The 15,710-nt window shown below is 46.0% G+C and overlaps 1 protein-coding gene across 10 annotated transcripts in view; it reads right to left on the bottom strand.

Annotated features, from left to right (window-relative positions):
• TMEM94 (transmembrane protein 94) overlaps window positions 1-1,936 on the bottom strand; it is a 33,796-nt gene extending 31,860 nt beyond the window's left edge. For 5 of the 10 annotated variants that reach the window (XM_045044105.1, XM_045044106.1, XM_045044108.1 and 2 more), the window contains exons 1-2: window positions 1,779-1,926; window positions 1,483-1,571 (exon numbers count right to left, since the gene is read on the bottom strand). The gene's annotated coding sequence lies outside the window, so the exon portion shown is untranslated. Of the gene's footprint in view, window positions 1-1,482; window positions 1,572-1,778 lie in introns of all 10 variants that reach the window. The other 5 variants (XM_045044110.1, XM_045044111.1, XM_045044120.1 and 2 more) reach the window with 2 other exon arrangements.
• Between the last annotated feature and the right edge of the window lie 13,774 nt (window positions 1,937-15,710).

Below are 15,710 nucleotides of genomic sequence, written 5' to 3'. Positions count from 1 at the left end.
GATGTGTTCTGATCTTTAGAGTGATTTTCAAACTTTTTTATCCCATGGACCATTTTTATTTGACTCTTCAGATGATGTGCCTTATCTGTGCCATTGCTTAAAAAAAAAAAAAAATTAAAACCACCTGTTGGAATACGAAGATCAGCCCTTCTTTTGCCAAGATTACCACAGAGACATACCACAGTAGTATTTCTTCTGCAGTGGTTCCCAACCTCTTTCTGCCTCTACACTGTTCTTATAGGAGACATATCCCTGTCAGTAACACTACAATAACACAACAGTTCCGCCAAAATGGAGGAAGAGGTTACGATGCTTTGCCTCCATCCCTTCCTGCTCTCTCAACTGAGAATCACTGAAATCATTTGGCTCCATATAGAAAGACCACAATAAATATTAATGCAAGAAATCCGCCAGTGAACTACCTGTTGGTTACTTACAAATAACAAATGCAAACATGTATTAACAACCTAGTAAGCGCTGGTACCTATGCTATATATACACCTATCGATAGAGATCCTCCGTATACTTTCTCGATTAAGGCCCTCAATCACCCTGCAAGAAGCTCAGAGAAGTTAAGGAACTTGATTTCTCAATCTCACCTAGGAAACAACTGGTGTAGTGGATAAAGAACTGAAGCATCTGGACCTCAGAGTTCCAGTCCTGGCTCCAGGTGACCTCGGCCCCGCCCCTTTGCCCCTCCCAAAAGTTACTCTCCACATTTGTAAAATAAAAACATTACAGCTCCTCCTTCCCCACTTCCGTCGTCTAAGGGTGCCCGGGGAATAACTGAAGGATGTCACTGAAGCTGAGTGTGTGAACAAAGCATGAGAAAACTAACATCTCCAAAGCTAAAATTACATGCCTGAAGGGAAACAGATTTCAGTGCAAGGCTTCCTCCTTTTTTTTTTTTTTTTTCCCTAGAGCCACACAAAAACTCGGAAGAGAGTGTGGGATGTAGCAGCACGTGACCAAAATCAACGAACACGCCAAAGTGCAGCCTGTGGTTCCACACCAATGAAAGGGCAAGGTTTCCCTGGCATCTGGCACCGGGCACCCGGCAGGGGCTCACGCCGTGGCACGCGAGGGACTGCGAGACTGGACTTCTGGGGTGTGCGGCAGGGGAAGGAGGGCACAGCACAGCAGTCGGTTTGCAGGATGACAAGTACTGTGTTCCTATAGTTGCTTCTAAGGAGTCTTTAAACGTTTCTGGAAAGACGGAAAGAAAAGAAAAGAAAAAAAAAAAAAAAAAAAGGCAGGGCATGCCCAAACTGCACCGTCGCCGCTCAGGGTTTAGCCCCATCCGGTTCCATCCACCTGGACACGGGACGCGGTCAGCACGAGGGCCCGGGCAGCAGCAGAGAGCGCGCGCAGCGGGGACAACGGTCTGAACTGGGGCTGGGGGTGTGGGCCCCCAGAGGCCTGTAAATACACTGGGCTTCGGCGCTGGAAGTCCCCCTGCGCCAGGGCCCAGCCACCACAAACCTGGGGCAGGGTTCTTTGTTGGCAGGAGGCTTCGATCTGACGCGGGACCCCCAAGGGGCCAAGCCAGGACCAAGGACAAGTGTGAGCACCTGGGGAAAGGAAATGGCCAGGAGCTGGAGGCAAGAGCCCGTCCCTTGACTCCCCCTTCGAAGAGATCCCCCGAGGCCATTTCCTGGGTGCAGACCCCAGACTCCTCTCTCCTTGGCCAAGAATCCAGAGGACGTCGAAGGCCGAGCCCCACGCCCCCTTGCTTCCCTGCTCCCCTTGCTTCGGGCCACTGGCCTTCTCGTACTTACCCGGGCCCAGGGGGCTGTCTTCCTTGCTCGCGTCCTCTTCCCTCCCAGCCCCCTCCTCACTTCACGTCCCCTCCTCCAGGGGCCGCGGCCATGTCCGTTGCTGGCAACTCTAAGGGGGCTTGCCTCCTTTCTCGGACAACAGGAACGCCGCTAGCAGGCTAAAGTTCTGGGCGCCGATTGGTTGAAATCCGAGGCGGGTGGAGATTCCTGGCTTCTTATTGGCTGCACTGCGCGCTAGACTGTAGCTAAAATCGTCCCTCTGGGAGCCTGGCGGAATTAAACGCCGAGTGCTGCGGGCGGGAGAGTAGGAAACCCCTGTCCATCCTTGGGCATGTTGCTCTGGCGCTTTCAGGTTCAGAGGTCCTGACTAGAGGGGAGGGCACGGCTTCCACCTCAATTACTTTTCCTACGTAATTATCCAAAAAAGATGGACAGAGCCCCGCCCCAGCCGCCTTCTTTTTTTTCTTTTTAAAATCAGCCCTTTGGCAGAGCACCCGCGTCTCCTACTTCTTCTAAGTAAGCTCCCTTCTTGTTGCTGTGAACACCTGGCTCAGAGACTAATACTGCAACCAAACCAAAGCTGGAGAATCTAAGGCGATACTTCAGTGTTCCCTTCAGCTCAGCTGTACTCTAAAGGGAAAAACAAGTTAATTTTTTTCCCCCCTAGATAATGAGAGAAATCGTCTAGGAGAGCTCTCTTGGGAAAACAAAGCAAGCCTGTGTCAGTATTTACTTCTGTTTTCCCAGAGATGGAAGTCTGGAGACTTAAGTTTTTTGTGTTTTGTTTTTCAATCTGTTTATAAAATCGGAAGAGGGTCATGACTGGCCCTGGGAAGTAAGAGCCCCTTTCCCCTGTTAATGAATTATGTAACTAAAATCTCCCTTCTCAAGAAGGTATCCTTTTGGTACCTAATCATGTGTGTTTCAACTGTTTCAGCCCTGCTTAAGACAGTGATTGAATCGTTACCGTTCTGCACACAAAAATCTTCTGCAGTTTATCCTTGCCTATAGACAAAGTCTGTATCTCTCTGCTTCACATTCAAAGTCCCTCATAAATCAACTCAGATATAGGTCTCCAGGCTAATTCCCCACAGGCCAATCTAATCCTGCAGCCGCATAGATTCACCATCCAGTTTTAGGCTCCCAACGTGGGGCTTGAACGCATAACTCTGAGACGAAGACCTGAGCTGATATCAAGAGTTGGAGGCTTGGGACACCTGGGTGGCTCAGTCAGTAGAGTGTCTGACTCTCGATTTCCACTCAGGTCATGATCCCAGGGTCATGGGATCAAGCCCCAAGTTGGGCTCCATGCTGAGCTTGGAGACTGCTTGAGGTTCTCTCTCTCTCCCCCTCTGCCCCTCTCCCCCACACCCTCTCTAAAATTAAAAAATAATAATAAGAGTTGGATACTTAACCAACTGAGCCACTCAGGCACCCCAGATTCTCCATCCTTAAAATGCGTCTGAGACCATCCCACCTCTCTGCTCTTTAACCCAAGAGCTTCCCTAACCTTTAAAGATTCCCTTCTACCAATAAAGCCAACCTTCAAATATACACACATCCTGAAAGTTCACCTCCAATGCTCCCTGCCTCAAAGCCTTCCCTGACTTTTAGTCATTGAAATTCTGTGTAGTGCTATGCCTCTTTGTGTCTCCATTGACGCCTTTACAAAAATAATGCTTTGTACAGCATTATTTTTGTAAGATCTGAAGCTCCCTGAAGGCAGCCGGCTTACCCTGGAAGTCCCCACAGCACCTTACTCAGAGCCTTGTACCCAGTAAATGTTTGCTGAATTGAACTAGCCAATTGCCTATACCTTATGTCTTTCCACCTCATCCCAGAAGGTTTACGTGGCTACATTTGGAAAGTTAACAAATGTAACACAGTCAGCCTGCCTTGCTCTACCTTGTACCCCTGTCTCCTCTAGCCACACTTGTTTCTCTGCTCCACTGTGTTTTATGAATATCACCCAACAAACTTGAACTGTGCACCTACCAGTTTCAGGGTCTGTGCTATACTCCTTTTACCCCCTGACCATTCCCTCTGCCAGTACCCCCAGCCGTAAAACTTTGCTGAAGAAGTAAATCAAATCACTCAAGCCAAAGCATACCAGTGAACCCAATCTAAGTTCACCCAGGCAAGACTTTTGGCAGCTCTGAGGTCAAAGTAGTCATGTCTTGATGGCTTTCTAGCAATATCAGGCAGCTATACCAACCCTTCATTGTTCTGAAGCCTCCTCTGTCTCCCTTCCAAAATAACCTAGATGAAGAAACCACGGCCTTCCAGTTGGACATTTCTCATCTACTCCAGCTACTTCTATTTCCTTCTCAACGTGCCTCCAAAAAAGAGAGACCCCTCTTCCTTTCCCCATCTGTATCCTCAGTCCCTCCCCCTACCCCAGTCTCACATGCTATTTGCCATCCCTAGCCCTTAGCTTATCCTGTTCACTGTGCCTGAAATGCCTCTTACCGCCTTTCTCCCTGGCTAACTCCCTATCGTCCTTTATGATGATGGTCCTGCTCTGTTTGCTCCGAATGCCCCTAGATAACCGTATCACTTCACTTACCACAGGAAAATAATATTAATAAGGCACTAGCGTTCAGCTATATTTCAACTAAGAAAATACAATTCATAAGGACAGTAACAGTAATAATAATGCGTATTTCCAGTCTCTTTTCTCTCCTCTTGCTTACTAAGGAGGATTCTGTCTGTGATCGTTAGGTTCCCAGATCATTGCCCAGCAGTAGATTAATGGGGGAAGGGTAGGACTGAGAAGGGCCAAGTCTTGAATGACTTGGTTTAGTTTGGACAGGAAGAGGAGTTACCGGCTGATGAGAGCAGACGGTTTTAAAAGAGGGGAGGAGCAAGCAAAGAGAAGAGCCAAGGTGGTGTGGATTCTAGAAGAGGTGGAAGAAGTTTGGAGCGTTGGAAGAGAGAAGCTTTAGGGAAGAGTGAGAAATACCTTAGATGGGGTGCCTGGGTGCTCAGTCGGTTAAGCATCCGACTTTGGCCTAGGTCATGATTTCATGGTTCTCTCAAGTTCGAGCCCTACATTGGGCTCTGGGCCTACAGCTCAGAGCCTGGAGCCTGCTGCGGATTCTGTGTCTGCCCCTCCTCTGCTCATGCTCTGCTTCTCTCTCTCTCTCTCTCTCTCTCTCTCAAAAATAAACACTAAAAAAAAAAAAAATTTTTTTTTTTAAAGAAATACCTTAGGTGAATAGGTAAAATGCCTTCCCCTATTATTCAATACTGTGCAATGATCTGGGAACCTAATAGGTAAAGACAGAGTCCTCCTTAACAGACAGGAGGAGGGAAAGAGAAATGAACAATAGGAGTTTAAGAAGGTTTCTCATGAACCATGTGTGGAATTCCCCCTTTGGCATTTTTCTCAAGAGAATACAATAATATTTGAAGTTGCTTTGTGATTACTTCCGGGTGCCAGCTAACATTTCTTTGTATATAATTCTGTGTAAAGAATGGATATGCCCATTGCTAGGTTTCGTATAGTTAATAGCATTATCTATGTGACATTTCTCTTCCTGTGATCCCCTCGATTCCAAGCACTGTGCCTTACTCATCTGTGTGTCAGTATTGATTAACAAAGTGCCTGGCTTTGTTTAACCATAGACATCTGATGCTTGTGGAATAAATGAACTGGTGCCCAATTCTCCTGTCTCTCTTGCGTTTTTAGTTGCTTCCTTTCTATCAGTTCTTTCCCCCCAGCTGTATAAACACTCATAGTTCTCTCCTTAAAACAAAAGGGGAGAGGCAGTAGAGGGAAAAGAGAAGGAGAAAGGAGGAAGGACTTCCATACTCCATGGTCTGTCCTATGTGACACTCTGCCATATAGCTAATGGATCTGCCAGCAGGAAGTTCCCTCTCCTTTATTTATTTATTTTTTTAATGTTTTATTTTATTTTTGAGAGACACAGCACAAGTGGGGAAGGGGCAGAGAAAGAGGGAGGTACAGAGTCTGAGGCAGGCTCCAGGCTCCGAGCTGTCAGCACAGAGCCCAACGTGGGGCTCAAATCCACAAACTGTGAGATCATGACCTGAGCTGAAGTCGGATGCTTAACCATGGAGCCACCCAGGCTCCCCCCTCCTTTTCTTTTTAATGTTTATTTATTGATTTTGAGAAGGTGGGGGGTAGAAAGAGAGAGAGAGAGAAAGAATCCCAAGCAGGCTCCGCACCATCAGCACAGAGCCTGACACAGAGCTCAGTCTCCCCAATCGGGAGATCATGACCTGAGCCGAAATCAAGAGTTGGTCGCTCAACTGACTGAGCCACCCAGGCGCCCCAGCTCCTTGTCCTTCTGCGATGCAATGTCTCTGTTATACTAGCCAGTAGTAACACCTAGTGACTTCACCTTAGGTAGTATAGCCAACAGAAAATCACTGCTTCATTCATTTTGCGACCCTGTGGAATATTTCAGAGATGGAGCTGAACATTTCAGTGTAATTTGAATTTTTTTTTTAATTTTTTCTTCAACGTTTATTTATTTTTGGGACAGAGAGAGACAGAGCATGAATGGGGGAGAGGCAGAGAGAGAGGGAGACACAGAATCGGAAACAGGCTCCAGGCTCCGAGCCATCAGCCCAGAGCCTGACGCGGGGCTCGAACTCACGGACCGCGAGATCGTGACCTGGCTGAAGTCGGACGCTTAACTGACTGCGCCACCCAGGCACCCCAGTGTAATTTGAATTTAAGAAACATGTTTCAAAACAGCCCAAAATAAACCTCAGCTTGAAACTGACCAACGACATCATACTATGTTGACCTACCTGCCAATTGGTCAGCACATGTTTGCTGAGTTCCTTGTATGTGCCAGGACCGGAACTGGACGCTGGGCACACGGTGGTGAAGAAAACTGACAGGATCCCACCCTCCCACCCTCAAGTCGCTAATATTCTAGTGGAGGAGACAAGGTGTTAAAGAAATAATTACTTCATCACAAGTGTGCAAAGTGCTGCAAACAAGCGTCTCTAATGGCATCTTAACATCTCGGTTGGCTGGGGCAGGCTTTCCTGAAGAAGTAACGTTGAAGCTGAAATCTGAAGGATGACAAGTTAGCCAGACAAAGGGAATGAAAACAAGCATCTCAGAGGGAGAGGTGGAAGGCATAAAGGCCCTGAGGAAGGAAGATATGAGACCAAGGAACTGAAGGGGATTCCTGCATGACTGGATCAGGGAAGGGGGAGAGTGGAATGGTGGAGACAAAGGGGGGGCAGCTCATCCGGGGTCTTCTGCAACACGCTGCAGGTTTTGAACTTTATTCTAAGGGCTCTGGAAAACTCATGGATGGTTTCTTGGTAGGGGGGGTTGGTAAGTAATCTCCACAGTCAGTGTGGGACTCGAACTCACGAGCCCGGGATCAAGAATTCCCTCCTCTACGGACTGAGCCAAGCAGGCACCCCTCTTGGAGTGTTTTCAACAAGAGAGTTGAACAACAAGAGAGTACCACGGTCCAACTGGCATTTACAAAAATACTCATTTTGGGGGCGCCTGGGTGGCTCAGTCGGTGAAGCGTCTGAATTCAGCTCAGGTCATGATCTCACGGTTCACAAATTCGAGCCCTGTGTCAGGCTCTGCGCTGACAGCTCAGAGCCTGGAACCTGCTTCTGATTCCGTGTCTCCCTCTGTGTCTCTCTCTGCCCCTCCCCCGCTTGTGCTCTCTCTACCTCTCAAAACTAAATAAACAAACATTTTTAAAAATTAAAAAAATAAAAATACTCATTTCGGCTGCTGAGTGGGGAACAGATTGCAGAGAAGCAACAGCAGCTTGGAGAAACCTAGAGAGAAGGCTTGGCAGTAATCTGTTCGACGTAGCCCCAGTGCTAAGGGGGTAGCAGCCGGCATGGCCAGAGGTAGATGTGTGCAAGAGATATTTAGCAGGTAGACTAGGCAAAAGGTAGTGATTGATGGGACGTAAGGTCCGGGGAGAAAAAGGGACGAATGATACCTAGGTTTCTACATGCTGGACCTCACATGGCATCAGTTCTAATGGCAAGGTACTTCTGCTCAGCCCCAGATGCCTCGAAACAGCCAGTTGAGAGCAAAGCACAGAACAAAGAAGCACCATCCAGGAAACAATTCTGACTGTTTATGAGACTTCACTTCATCTAGATGCAGATCTGAGGGGCGCCTGGGTGGCTCAGTCGGTTGGGCGTCTGACTTCGGCTCAGGTCATGATCTCATGGTCCGTGAGTTCGAGCCCCACGTCGGGCTCTGTGCTGACAGCTCAGAGCCTGGAGCCTGTTTCGGATTCTGTCTCCCTCTCTCTGACCCTACCCCGTTCATGCTCTGTCTCTCTCTGTCTCAAGAATAAATAAACGTTAAAAAAAAAATTTAGATGCAGATCTGAGACCTGGGTCAGAGAACGTGGGTGACTCTGCAGGACTTGATGCAGGTTTTGAACAAGCCCCTCCCCCTGTGCTGCTAGAACATCCTTCCTCCTGGCCTTTCCACCTAATCATTTGTTTAAAGGTGGCAGCATGAGATGGTGATGGTCGAAGATCTCTGGGCTGAAATTCTTTTAACTCCACTGAGCTAAACACCGCAATCAGAATCAAGAGTCCTTTGTCAGAAATCAATGGCGGGATCCACATCCTGCCAATCGCTAAGTACCTCTATTGCTCTGAAGTTCCAGACAGACCTCCAGGCACTTCCAGGCTCTTTGGAAGGGTGGACCAAAGGATCAAAGGACATGAGCAGACAGTTTACACAAGAAGAAACTGAATATTAGGAATTAGTTTTGGGGGGAAAGGGTTCGATCTCACTAATAAGCAAAGAACATTACCTTAAAACAAACACAGGGCCGCCTGGGGGGCTCTGTTGGTTGAGCATCTGACTCTTGATTTCGGCTCAGGTCATGATCTCACGGTTCATGAGTTCGAGCCTCCACCTCGGGCTCCATCCTGACAGTTTGGAGCCTGCTTGGGATTCTCTGTCTCCCTCTTTCTCTGTCCCGTTCTCCTGCCCCCGCTCCTGTCTCTCTCTCTCAAAATAATAAACATTAAAATAATAAATAAATAAAAGTAACACACAGGTGCCATTTCTCACCTATTAGATATAATAATAAAATTTAATAATGCTAAGTCTATGGTGAAATTTGTATGTTTATACTTTTTTTTTTTTTTTTTGCATTGCATCGTACATGGTTACAATATTTTTGCTGGCCAATCTGACCGCGAAATGATCAACTCTCTGTCTTGATTATCTCTTTCCATGGTAATGCAACTTTAGGAAATAGTTCCAAAGCTGTGGGTGGGTGGGTACACCTTAAACTTACACAATGTTATATGCCACTTAGATCTCAATTCTTTTAAGGGGGAAAAAGCAAGAATAGCCTAAGCAATTGGATGGGTTATCCAAACAGGGTCATGGCAGAGCGTGGAGCAGACTGGAACATGTGGGGTCACAGATGATTGCCAGATGGCATGCTCTTTGAAAGGGAATTTTCATGAGGAAAAAAAGGGAATGGTCTGGAATTAGGCACAAAAGCAGGGAAAACGGGGCTGCTGTTTCCCAGCCCCGAGGTACTTGGCTTTGGCAGAAGTGCTTCTTCTGATCAGGGACCGTGGGAAAAATGACCCTTTATTTATTTATTTTTATTTTTTTTTAACGTTTATTCATTTTTGAGAGACAGAGCATGAGTGGAGAAGAGAGAGGGAGACACAGAATCCGAAGCAGGCTCCAGGCTCTGAGCCGAGACACGGGGCTCAAACCCACGAACCGCGAGATCATGACCTGAGCCGAAGTCGGACGCTCAACCGACTGAGCCACCCAGGCGCCCCAAAAAATGACCCTTTAATTTAATGGGAAGGTCACTCCTTAGAGCAAGGAAGCAGATAGCAAGAGGGTCCTTTGAAGATCCCGAGGCTGGTGGAGATTTTCCTCACAAAAACACAAGGGCTTCCGACAGCACAGCAGGAAGGGATGGAAGGAGATAGCAGGGGAGGAAAAAGCCATGAGGAAATGGCTCAGAGGCTGAGAAAGGGGGCAGATGCCAGGGCCAGGACTCTGGGGTGGTGACTGCGAACTGGAAATGGCCTGAATGTTGATTATACTTCTTCTTTTTTTATGTTTATTTTGAGAGAGAAACAGAGTGTGAGCAGGGAAGGGACAGGGAGAGAGGGAGACACAGAATGCGAAGCAGGCTCTGGGCCCCGAGCTGTCAGCACAGAAGCAGATGCAGGGATTGAACTCGTGAACCGTGAGATCATGACCTGAGCCGAAGTCAGAGGCTTAACAGACTGAGACACTCAGGCACCTCTCTCTCTTTTATTTTTTTTTAAGATTAAAAAAAATTATTATTTTAGTGGGCTGTATGCCCAGCATGGGGCTTGAACTCACAATCGTGAGATGAAGAGTCACGTGCTCTGCTGACTGAGAGAGCCAGATGCCTCCAAAGATTTTTTAAAAATATTTATTTATTTTGGGGAGAGCACAAGCAGGGGAGGGGCAGAGAGAGGGGAACAGAGGATCTGAAGCAGGCTCTGCACTGATAGGCTGACAGCAGCGAGCCCTATGTGGGGCTCAAACTCACGAAATCACGACCTGAGCCGAAGTCAGACACTCAACCGACTGAGTCACCCAGGTGCCCCTAAAGATTTTATTTTTTTTTTAATTTTTTTTTTCAACATTTATTTATTTTTGGGACAGAGAGAGACAGAGCATGAACGGGAGAGGGGCAGAGAGAGAGGGAGACACAGCATCGGAAACAGGCTCCAGGCTCCGAGCCATCAGCCCAGAGCCCGACGCGGGGCTTAAACTCACGGACCGCGAGATCGTGACCTTGCTGAAGTCGGACGCTCAACCAACTGCGCCACCCAGGCGCCCCTTTATTTTTAAGTAATCTCTACACTCAGTGTGGGGCTCAAACCCACAACCCCAAGATCAAGTCTCATGCTCTTCCGACTGAGCCAGCCAGATCTTGATCTCAGCTCAGGTCTTGATCTCAGGGTGGTGAATTTAAGCCCCATGTTGGACTCCACGCTGGGCAGGGAGCCTACCTTAAAAAAAATCTGTGTATTTTAGTGTATTTAAATTAATTCAATAAAAAAATGCGTTACCTCAATAAGGCATATATAGAGAGAGAGAGAGAAAGAGAGAGAGAAATAAGAGAAAAAGGTATATGTATATGTATATAAAACAATCTCCTCTCTCAACTGAGGCGATGTTGCCCCTAGGGTTATTTAGCAATGTCTGGGGACACTTTTGGTTGTCACAACTGGGGACTGCTACTGACATCTAGTGCATAGAGGCCAGGAATGTTACTAAATGCCCTACAATGCACAGGACAGCCCCCACACCCAGGAATTATCTGGTTCACAATGTCCATGATGTCATTAGTGTATCACCTTACACTGATCTTTGGGATTCAGTGTAGGAAGGGCCTCTATTTTCTTTGCTTTCCAGAAATAACTAAACAGCATCTCACTGACATCCAGGTCTTCTGCATGCTGCAAAACAGCTATTTTTAACCTTCCAGAATAGAAGCCATATTTCACTGCTCATCGATAGGAATTGAGCCTAACCTAGCTTGCCTGTTGTGGTCAGAGAGCTTGGAGCATTTTGTGGAGGGACTGTTTTGGAAAGTCCTTCTAGAGGAGGTTGGAGCCGTTTTCTGAAGAGCCAGTATTAACTCTCTGAAGATAAAGGAAAACACCCTTTCCCCTGTCACTTTTATATATTTTAAAGTACACTTTTTAAAAAATGTTTATTTATTTTGAGAGAGTGAGAGAGAGCGTGCGCTTGTGTTGGGGAGGGGTGGAGAGGGAGAGAGAGAATCCCAAGCAGGCTCGGCACTTCCAGTAAAAAGCCCAACGTAGGGCTCCATCTCAAGAACGGTGACATCATCACCTGAGCTGAAATTAAGAGTCGGACGCTTAACTGATTGAGCCACCTAGGCACCCCTCCCCAACACTTTTAAATAGAGAAGTTGATGCAGAAAAAGCATTTGACAAAATACTGCATCCTTTCTTAATAAAAACCCTCCAGGGGGCGCCTGCGTGGCTGCTCAGGTCATGATCTCTTGGTTTGTGGGTTGGAGCCCCGCTTTGGGCTCTGTATTGACAGCTCGGAGCCTGGAGCCCACTTCGGATTCTGTGTCTCCCCGTCTCTCGGCCCCTCCCCTGCTCATGCTCTGTCTCTCTCTGTCTCTCAGTAATAAATAAATGTTAAAAAAATTTTTTAATAAAAACCCTCCAGAAAGTCGGGATAGAAGGAACATAACATCATAAAAGCCATATGTGAAAGGCGCACAACTAATATTATCCTCAATAGGGAAAAACTGACAGCTTTCCACCTGAGATCAGGGACACGACAGGGATGTCCACTCTCACCGCTGTTGTTTAACATAGTGTTGGAAGTCCTAGCATCAGCAATCAGACAGCAACATGAAATCAAAGGGATCCCTTTTGGCAAAGAAGTCAAACTTTCACTTTTCGCAGATGACATGATACTCTAGGTGGAAACCCGAAAGACTCTATCAAAAAACTGCTAGAACTGATACATGAATTCAGCAAAGTCTCAGGATATAAAATCAATGTACAGAAATCGGTTGCATTTCTGTGCACCAAAAATGAAGCAACAGAAAGAGATATCAAGGAATCTATTCCATTTACAACTGCACCAAGAACCATAAAATACCTAGGAATAAATCTAACCAAAGAGACAAAAAAATCTATACACTGAAAACTATAGAAAGCTTATGAAAGAAATTGAAGAAGACACAAAGAAATGGAAAAACATTCTATGCTCATAGATTCAAAGAACAAATATTGTTAAAATGTCAATACTACCCAAAGCAATCTACACATTCAATGCAATCCCAATCAAAATAGCACCAGCATTCTTCTCAGAGCTAGAACAGACGATCCTAAAATTTGTTTGGAACCACAAAAGACCTCGAATAGCCAAAGTAATGTTGAAAAAGAAAACCAAAGCCGGAGGCATCACAATCCGGACTTTAGCCTCTACTACGAAGCTGTCCTCATCAAGACAGTATGGCACTGGCACAAAAACAGACACATAGACCAATGGAATAGAATAGAGAACCCAGAGTTGGATACACAAATGTGTGGCCAACAAATCTTCGACAAAGCAGGAAAGAATAGTCAATGGGGAAAAGACAGTCTCTTCAGCAAATAGTACTGGGAGAACTGGACAGAAACACGCAGAAGAATGAAACTGGACCACTTTCTTACACCATACACAAAAATAAATTCAAAATGGATGAAAGCCCTAAATTGGAGACAGGAAACCATCAAAATACTAGAGAAGAAAACAGGCAACAACCTCTTTGACCTCACCCGCATTAATTTCTTACTTGACAGGTCTCCGAAGGCAAGGGAAATAAAAGCAAAATGAACTTATGGGACCTCATCAAGATAAAAACTTCTACACAGCAAAGGAAACAGTCAACAAACTAAAGGCAACCAACGGAATGGGAGAAGATATTTGCAAATGACATATCAGAGAAAGGGCTAGTATCGAAAGTCTATAAAGAACTTACCAAACTCAACATCCAAAAAACAAATAATACAGTGAAGAAATGGGCAGAAGACAAGAATAGACACTTTTCCAAAGAAGACATCCAGATGGCCAACAGACACATGGAAAGATGCTCAACATCGCTCATCATCAGGGAAATACAATTCAAAACCACATTGAGGTACCACCTCACACAGGTCAGAGTGGCTAAAATTAACAACTCAGGAAACAACAGATGTTGACGAGGATGTGGAGAAAGGGTAACCCTCTTGCATTGTTGGTGGGAATGCAGACTGGTGCAGTCACTCTGGAAAACTCTGTGGAGGTTCCTAAAAAAACATAAAATAGAATTACCCTACAACCCAGCAATAGCACAACTAGGAATTTATCCAAAGGATACAGGACTGCTGTTCATAGGGACACATGTACCCCAATGTTTATAGCAACACTATCAACAATAGCCAAATTATGGAAAGACCCCAAATGTCCATCAAGTGATGAATGGATAAAGAAGATATGATATATATATGCAATAGAATACTACTCGGAGATGAAAAAGAATAAAATCTTGCCATTTTCAACAACATGGATGGAACTAGAGGGTATTATGCTAAGTAAAATAATATGTCAGAGAAAAACAGATATCATATGTTCTCACTCATATGTGGAATTTGAGAAACTTAACAGAAGACCATAGGGGAAAGGAAGGAAAAATAAGTTACAAACAAAGAAAGAGACAAACCATAAAAGACTCTTAAATACAAAGAACAAACTGAGGGTTGATGGGGTGGGGGTTGGGGGGGCGGGGAAAATGGGAGATGGCATTGGGGAGGGCACTTGTTGGGATGAGCCTTGGGAGTTGTATGTAAGCGATGAATCATGGGAATCTACTCCCAATGCCAAGACTACACTGTATACACTGTATGTTAGCTAAATTGACAATAAATTATTAAAATACATACATACATACATAATGAAGGAGAATAGACAGTCAGGAGCACCTTGAGGGACACCTTGCTGGCTTAGTCTTAGAGCATGTGACTCTTGAACTTGGGGTCAAGAGTTCAAGCTCCACATTGGATGTGGAGATTACTTAAAACTTAAAAAAAAAAGTGGGGCGCCTGGGTGGCGCAGTCGGTTAAGCGTCCGACTTCAGCCAGGTCACGATCTCGCGGTCCATGAGTTCGAGCCCCGCGTCAGGCTCTGAGCTGATGGCTCAGAGCCTGGAGCCTGTTTCCGATTCTGTGTCTCTCTCTCTCTCTGGCCCTCCCCTGTTCATGCTCTGTCTCTCTCTGTCCCAAAAATAAATTAAAAAACGTTGAAAAAAAAATTAAAAAAAAAAAACTTAAAAAAAAAGATAGGCTTGGGAAGAAGAAAGATATATTAGTGGAAAATGAACTAGGAAGAGGACGGTGCACCTGGGTGGCTCAGTCAGTTGAACGTCCAACTCTTGATTTTGGCTCAGGTCATGATCCCAGGGTTGTGAGATCGAGCCCCTCGTCAGGCTCTACAATAAGCACAGATCCTGCTTAAGATTCTCTCTCTCCCCCTGGCCCTTCCCTGCTCACACTCATACACACACACTCTCTCTCAGAAAACAAAAACAAAAACAAAACCAAAGAAACTAGAAAGAGGAGCCCATGGAGACAGGGAGCCAGCCATCCTCACCTCCCACCCCAACTTCAGGAACCTTCTCCAGCACTTTATTTCCCAAACACCAGCTCCAGACTTCTCTGCCTGGCATTTGGGACTCATTTTTTACACTGCTTCTTAGCACTTGGGTGTAAAGACAATTTCATTAACTACATTTACGCCCTCTGGGAGCACAGACAGTACCCTTCTGCTTTTAGTTCCTCGCAGATTATCAGAGTGGTTGTTTACATATACGTTTGTGTCCCAAGAGTAGCACAAAAAAATGATAGTGAGGACACTGTCTTTGCTTAGGAAAAGACTTGATATGTGTTTTAAGGAAAGACGAGGCCCCAAATGCCTAGGTTCGCAAGCGCCAAAGTGGTAAGAGAGTGCACCCAAATGTTCTACACTGAAAATCGAACCAAAAATCTGGAGCTGGACAAGAGAGGAAAGAGCAGAGAGGAAGGCTGAGCAATGTGGACGGGGGTTGGAGCCCGAACTGTGGAAACAGCAAGGGACTTTCAGGAAAAAAATGTCCCTGATAGGAATTTAAGGTTGTGTTTCTACAATGTAAATCCCCACACCTCCCCAACCCTTCAGTGGAGACATCTACGTAGATAGATGCCTGTGTGAGGGGTTGGTTTGGAGAAAATTCAGGGGCAAGGGATGTTTCACATCTCCGTCAGTACCATTGGATGAGGCACCACTCCAGTGGGATTGTGGGAGAATCCCTGGCGCAGTTCAGCCGGGACCAGAAGTGACTGTGACCAGGCTACATCAGTCGAACAGGATGCAGCGCATCAAGG

Source organism: Felis catus, chromosome E1 (assembly GCF_018350175.1).
Source record: "Felis catus isolate Fca126 chromosome E1, F.catus_Fca126_mat1.0, whole genome shotgun sequence".
NCBI lineage: Eukaryota > Metazoa > Chordata > Mammalia > Carnivora > Felidae > Felis > Felis catus.
Note: the sequence above shows the minus strand (reverse complement) of the source record. Positions and strands in the feature narration are given on the sequence as shown.